We start from the raw sequence: 7978 nt of genomic DNA on the forward strand, positions 1-7978 counted from the left end.
CCGTCTTTAGAGGTTTTTAAGCTGTGGCTTGACAAAGCCCTGGCTGGGATGATTTAGCTGAGGTTAGTCCTGCTATGAGCAGGGGGTTGGACTAGATGAGCTCCTGAGGTCCCGTCCAACTCTATGATTCTATGATCATGAGCCTTTCTGACCTTAAAGTCTTTGCGCTACTTAGATTTCTCCTGCCCCCATTTACAAAATAGCAGGCTACTCAGCTTAGTCTTATCCCAGGACTCAGTGGCATGAATGCACTCAAAAGATAGTGACTCAAGTGAGTGTTGCCTGCTTTCCAGCCCAGAGGGGAACAGAACGGTTACTCCACCTCCAGTTCTCTCCCTCTCCCCACACCCTGCGTCTAGCTATGTGAACAGCGCTCCCAGACTGGGACTCGGGTTTCATAAGGCATTGTGTCAGGCAGAGCAATTCAGGTCGGAACGCTGACTATGTCCGCAATTTACCCCCTGCTGTACTGGCCGTATCTATGGCACGCCACGTGTGGCAGTTAAAAATACCCCATAAATTATACTGTGTGTTCTCCATTTGACAACACTGTTATTAAAGTGGAGGCACAGGTAGTGCAAACAGATACTTTGTAAAGCACTGTTTACTCATGGAAACTGTTTACAGTACATTGCCAGGGGTTTTTTGTGGGGGTGTTGTTTTTCCACAGCTCATTACCTATGGGCAGAGCTCTCTCCAGTCAGCGAGGCAGGCTGACTCCAGCCGTGCCCTGCAGATTTTCCACCGAAGTCACGCTCTACGTCGATCACATCGAGGCGAAGGGGTGAGCAAGGATGGGCTCGATCCTGTGAGGCACCAAGTGCCCTCAAAGCCCTGCCCACTCAGCACCTCACAGGATCAGAAGCACAGTCCGCAAACGTATGAGCCTCAAAGCCCAGCGTCCGCCTTCGGTTTCATAACGGTTTTGTCAAATGGAGACCGCCCACGGTAGTTTGGCTTCTTGATCAGTGAGCACCTGTGAGCGAGCGAGCGCCCGGGGCAGAGCAAGCTGCCGTGGTAAGGATAGTTTGGCAGCCGTGCGGACAGGTAAATGCCCTTATTTTTCATTCCCATTATTTTGTCAGGTTTCTAGTGGGAGCCAAACTGTCTGAATGTTGAACTTCTTAAATCTGAATGCGGCAGGATTAGCCATGTAAATTCTGTAAAGCTGGAGGGGTTTGGCATTTTACAGGCCAAGCGTTTTAAAATACCAGGCCTGGTCTACACTAGAGTTAGGTCAACATAAGACAGCTTACATCCACCTAACACCTGTAAGCGTCTATACTAAAATGTCGCTCCCACCAATGTAATTCGCCCACTACACTGACGTAGTAACTCCACCCCCATGAGAAGCGTCGCGCTTAAGTTGATGTAGTATGGGCAACACAGTGTCACTGCTTCCACTGCCTTACTTACATCATCTGTTGCTGCTTTTCAGAAACATTCGTCCCACAACGCCCCTCACCGGCAGTTAAATCGGTTCAAGCGCTCTCGCGGAGGACGCACATTGCCGGCAGCTGGAGAGCAGTGTGGACGTGTAAAACCGATTCAATCACTGCGGTGGCTGTACGTCAGCATAACTGCGGTCGACAATTTTATAGTTGAGTCTTGCGGTTAGTTTTAAATCTAAAGGCTTACCCAGCTCTGAAGCTTCATTTCCAAGTTTCGGCAGAGAGGCTGCACTGGTGACTCATAGCTCCTTGGAGGTGCTGGGCCCTGTGGCAGCTGAGGTCTGGTCTACACTAGAAAATTAGGTCAACACAGATACGTCACTCAGGGGTGTGGAAAAATCCACACCCTTGACTGACATAGTTAAGCTGACTTAAGCCGCAGTGTAGACAGCGCTAAGTTGTGCTCTCACTCTTCTCAAGAAGGGGCTCTCGTGGGAGGCCTCTAGGTACCTATGTCTAGGCCACACCCTTTCCCCACCTCCTATTGATTACTTGGGTCCTGGTCTCTAAAGGCTATCCCTTTGATCAAGGAGTATCACTAACAAGTTCTTTACTCAGGCTTTGTCCCTGTGCAGGGCCAGTTAGACAGGCAGAACTGCAGGGTCTTGCTACGTGGATGAGAGGGTAGGGTAGAGAAGAGGGATTTAGGTTTATTCAGAACTGGGGAACTTTAGGGGAAAAGGAGTGGCCGATACAGGAAGGATGGTTTTCCAGCCAAACCAAAATGTACACAGATTGCTGGCATGTAAAATTAAAAAGGTTATAAAGGAGTCTTAAACTAAGGTTTGGGGGAATTTTAGCACTGATCTCAATGGAGTGACTCTGGATTTGCACCGGCGTAGCTGTGATCAGAAACCGGAGCCAGGAGCTGGCATAGTTGGCTATCCTATGATAAATAGCAGCTAGCCATTTTTGCATCAGACAGATGAAGCAGCCAAGAACTGCGGCACTGCCTGGTACATTGCTCAGCTCTGTACAATATGTAAGTAAGGGCTCTTCTGACCAGCCTCACAAGCGTCTCTGGTGGACTTTGCTTGGTTTTATTTGTTTAATGGTTTGGGCATCCGAATCTGGTTATTGTGTCCCAGCCATCAGATCTTAGCACGTCCGAGGAAGATGCCAGCTTTAGCATATGCTCCGACAGTTCTTTTCAAACATATACAAACTGGAACAAGGCCTGGCTGAGAATATGCTTGTTGATGTGGTTTACCAAATCCGCTCTTTTCAGCAAGCCCCAGCTATTTGTAGATGGTGCAGAATCTTGGCTGCCCAGGGGCCTCCCTAGGCACCGAGCGACCGGCACTGAAAATACAAAGGGATCCAGGATCTTCATCCACATTTAGAATGGAGCTCAAACCAAATCACTTTCAGCAGCAAAGAACAGCCAGATCCTTTTTTCTTTCTGTGCTTGGCAGCTGTGGACTGTGGAACTGGGACTGCCAAAAAACCACGAGAAAAGCTGTTCTCTCTGCTACCTGCCACGTCGACCATGGGAAAATATTCTCTCACCTTCCAATTTCAAGCGACACCTTCATGGCTCTGCCCAATTCTGCCATCACCTCTGTCTCGGCTCCCATTTCTCATCAATCTCTCTCGCCGGAGGGTTCCACCACTGAATCCCTTCTCACTGCTCCTTGCATTGCCTTCACTCACAGTCTCCTTTGGGCCTTCTCCCATGAGCGCCACGATAAAAACATGAGAGCTTAAGACGAGAAACTAATAAAAGACTAGGTGACCTCCTGAGGTCCCTTCCAACCCTAATCTTCTGTGGTTCTGTGAATTTAAGTGAAAGGCCATATCTCGCCAATCCCACTGCCAGGAAAAATCTTCAGATTGTGGCCTCTGGGAAGACACGTCTGCTTCCAATGGTGGCTTCCCCCTGACTGAGCTACTGGGCCTGCCTTTTATATTTCCCACCCTGGCCCTGGCTCCACCCCTCTGCTTCCAGGTGGCTGGGCCTGCAGGGCCTGGTTCTGTCCAGCGGGGGCAGAGCGACCCTTCCTCGGACCCAAGCTTCGAGGAAGGCCACAGAGCCTTGCTACAGAAACACAGAAGCCTACGCCACTTGGACACTTGAAAATGTCAGCCACGATGCAGCAGCTAAGCTGGGAGTCACAGTCATACCTGTCGCATTGTGCTCACCCTGCCTCTTCAGCATAGCCACCCGGAATCTCATTTTATAGTTACACTGGATGTTTTTTGGGGGGGGACAAGGACCATCGTTTTGTTCCATGGGGCCCTGATCCCTGGTTTGGGTCCCTTGACAGCACCAGAACACACACACACACACACACACACACACACACACACACACACACACACACACACACACACACACAGAACCATAAAGGGCAAGGGGAACAACAAAAGGAGGATTATTAATCATTTGGATCGTGGAACCAGTTAGGAGCCCAAGTCCTGGATCAGGACCGCAGTGTGCTATGCGCTGTACAAACAGAACAAAAAGACCACCCCTCCCCCCAAATGCTAACCATCTAACAAAAGACAACAGCTGGAACTAAACGGGGGGGGGGAGGGGAGTACAAGGAAAAAAATGAGACAATGCAGTGTAGCATGATAGGTAGTTGGTGTGCCAAGACCGTTGCCTACCTGTTATCCAGTTTTCTGGAGGCTTCCTACCAAAATGGAAGTTTAAGGAGGCATTTGGAGGATAATGCAGTGGCTTTGCGGTTGTTTAGGGGGAGCTCCTCCCAAGCGTGCGGGGCGGCCTGGGAGAAAGCGTGAAAGTGCCTGTTTGAAATTCTAGCGAGTGGGCGATGCAGGCTGGCAGAGCAGAGGCGGGAGCAGACATCTCAGCAGCTTTCATTAGGAAACTGCTCTCCTGTTGCCTTGGTGTCGGTGTTGTCTCCCTTGGATCGTGGACTTTTTGGGCCAGGCACCATGTCTTGTGCATTTGTGAAGGGTCGTGTAAGTTTATGAGGCCACGTATAGCTGTTGATTAATAATAAAATACAATAATACGCTGGTCCGCGAGAGCTTCGGCACTTGATCCTGCGCTTTCCTTGATAGGTCCCCCAATGCACATGTGTTTAAGGAAGCAAACCAGGAAGAGTCTGTGGTTCATAGCAACCTCAGTGGAAATATTTCTTGCTGGCTGTCTGTGCTGGGATCCAATTTGGCAATGGGTATCCAGCACAAGTGGGCGATCTTGTTCTCTCTCAGCAGAAACCGCCTCCTCTTAGGGACCCAACCAAGGAAAGAAACTCAAGCAGATAGGTTGAGGGTGCTCAGAGATGTATTCCAGGGGCTGCCTCATCTCTCACTAGCCATAAGGGACTCCCACGGAACATAAGGGATGATAATCATCCCAAACATGCTCCAGACATGGAGGTTGGTGCCACAGCAGACCTGGGGTGACCTCCAACAGTTCTGGGCCATGTAGATTGTTTCATCAGTGACCGGTGAGGCATTGAGGAAAAACAGGAGAGGCCAGAGATCTTGGGTGATATATTCAAAGCACAGAGCCTCTGAAGTCAATCGATGTCAAAGGAACAGCAAGGAATGCTGAATGCTTACAAAAGTCTCACCCCTAGAGTCTGGGATGGAGGATCTATTGTAGCTGCTCGGTTATGGGAATGGTGGCCAAGGCATTTCAGGAGAGCAGGCAGGCAGAAGTTTTAAGGCTTCCTCTGAAAATTGTAGCCTTAATTCTTCATGCACTGAAGTTTTGTCATTTATTTCCATCCCATTTGGCTGCTCCAGGCATTTTGTTTTCTCACTGCCAGTGCTACATGAATCTGCCAGAATCACATGGAGTGAAACGGTCTCCTACACACCTAGAATCTGAAGAGGAGATGCTTCCCACGCAGTGTCTTTCACCCAAATGACAGCTTTCTGCAGAGCGCGCCTCCCCCACCAGCCCTTCATGCCAGCCTCAAGTCAGAGTTTCAGGTCTGCAGCTTTCTGTAACCTTTCGTTTCATGTTTAGCTGGAGCGCACCGGAGCCTTTTTTGTAAGGTGCAGTCAGGTGAGTACAAGTCAGGACATCATGGGGCCAGCCTCTTCCTTTGGTGGCAGCCCTACGCAGACTTAGCCCAGCTGCAGTTACCAGTAAAGACCTACTGGGTCTAGGTGCCTAGATGCCCTGTACCATAGAAGTCAATGTCAAAGCTCTCATTGAGTATATGAACCTATGTCACTGCTATAGAAGAGCAAATAGTGGGATCTACCACTGGGGTCCTCTGCAGGGCAGCTCCCTCCAGGGCTTTGCCTGGTTTAGCCTTCGCCTATGTCTACACTTGCCACCGAATTTGGCTATGTAGAGTAGCTTGCGTATCTCCCATCGACTTCCTAACTCCTACTTACCGTGGTGTCTCCAGTTCACTGCTCCGATGGGAAACGCATTCCCATTGATGCAGCATTACTCCACCTGGCGGAGGTGGATTCACAGCCTCAATTTCCGGGTCAATTGAGCAGGTCTCCACTTCCGCTCAAATCGACCCAGATCAATCTGACAGTGGCGAATTTGCTGCCGTCAGTCTAGACATAGCCTTCGATATCACAAACTACAGCGTTTACACCACTTCCCTTGCCAGATGCCTCTGCGGTCAAAGACATCGCACTAGTAGGAGGCTTTTCCGCCCAGATTAGCGTATCCTTTGCTCAGCTTCCCCCCGGTTACTCCTAGTGACAGGGTTGTCTGGCTCCAAAAAGGGACTTTGCTCCCCAGCCCACCTTAAGGATTTTACTGTGCCAGGGTTTCTTGTGCAGCGGCATAACAGCGTGTGTAGGGACAGGATCGGAAGCAGGTGTGAAAGGCAGTGCAGCCGGCAGGTGCATCTCTTGGTCTATCCTCTGCCACCAGCAAAGGACAAATAAGCAAATACACGCAGCTGCAGGCAAGCGACGGCTGATGGTTAGTGACGTTAGTGTCTCGGGACCCCGATTCAGAAAGGCACCCCGCTCAGCCAAGCACCGGTGCCCCTGCTTTGCTGAATCAGGGGCCGGGGGAGTCGGGTGCAACAGGTTAGCAAGGGACGGCCTGAGGCACAGGAAGTGGTGTTAAAAAAACAGAAAGCAGAGCCGAGGAGCCTGCTCTAGAGCAGATCAGTGATGTCCGGCCCTGATGCTGGCATGGACAGAACCACTGTGGGGAGTGGGGGGTTGTTCCAGCCCCTTTCCCCAAAGGGAGAACAACAAATATATACAATTTACTTGTCCCTGACTGGAGCAGCTGCCTACCCTGGGCTCAGTCCTTCCACAAGCCGCTTGGAGCACGCAGTCAGACGGCTTGATTGCTTATTGGGGGGATGAACGGAGAGGCTTTTACCGGCCAGGCCCCCAGTCTCTTGCAACTGTTCATATCACTGTCACCTAAGCATGTGTAGATGGGTGCAACCCCCGTCCCTCCCCCACACACTGGTTCGGGTGGCGGTTGTTATGTAGTCACATGCAATGAAGATGAGACAACCTGAATCCTGAGCTAATCTTAGTAGGTGGGTGAAGGAGGGTTTGATTTTTCCCAGCTATTTGGTTGCAAGGCAGCTGTAATTCTCAAGTCTCTGTGTATTTCTGGCCCATCCGTGCACACACTAGGTCATCTGCAAAAAATTCTCGCGGAGATCAGCGCGTGCAGGACCAGTCACAGAGGATCTCTATTAACTCCATCTACAACAACTCATGTTTCCTGTTCAGCTTTCAGTGCTGGGGCCTGGTCACACCCAAGAATGCCTCCAGTCCCGCAGAGCTCAGGCCCCCCCTGCTGCATGCAAGTTAGGCACCAGTACTTCAGGCTGCACAAAGATCATGAATGAAAACCCTGTTAAGCGACTCAAACCGAAAGCTCCGAGCAGAGGGAATCAGCTTCCCAGGGCCACATCCACTTCTGTAGGGCCAAATACGGATCCCATTGAAAACCTATATACATTTTTTTCTTTAAGGGATCTAACATTACCAAAAGCAACAATTGAACAAAACCCTGGGATTCAAACATCCTGAAAGGATCAGACCAGTTTTTCCACCTCCTCTGATGCATGGGCTCTGTGGCACGGCCTGAGTGCAGGTATTCAATCTGCTGGTGGGCAAAAGTTATAAGCCAGTTAGGCCTATGAATCTTTTCCCAGGAGGGGTCTTCAGTGGAGGGTTCCAGACCCCACCTGCGCCTCAGTTTCCCTCTGGTGATAGGATCATTTAGCCCTCCAGGCAAACCCAAAGTCTTTTCCTTCCAGGGTAAGGAAAGTCCAACAACAACAGACCCAACCCACAGCTGCAAGGGTGTCAGCTCACCATGGCTCAGCGGAGGCACAGAGGAGCCCATGCTCTCCTGCTACCACAGGCTTCAGCCACAAGCCCCTAAAAAGCATAGCAGCCTTCTGCTCCAGCCTCGGATAGTCCCTCACACTCTTCCCCCAAGCCAGTGACTTCCCACCCTGCTTACCTGACCCTTCTGCAGGTGTCTGTTCTGGGTCACACTCAGCCGATGTCCTCACTGGAGGAGGACAGTGAGCAAAGTGGCTTGCCTTTATACCACTTCCTTTCCCAGCAGGCCTTGCTATCAGGTCTACCAC

Source organism: Emydura macquarii, unplaced genomic scaffold, assembly GCF_026122565.2.
Source record: "Emydura macquarii macquarii isolate MOO-44397 ecotype Brisbane River unplaced genomic scaffold, CSIRO-AGI_Emac_v2 contig_3345, whole genome shotgun sequence".
NCBI lineage: Eukaryota > Metazoa > Chordata > Testudines > Chelidae > Emydura > Emydura macquarii.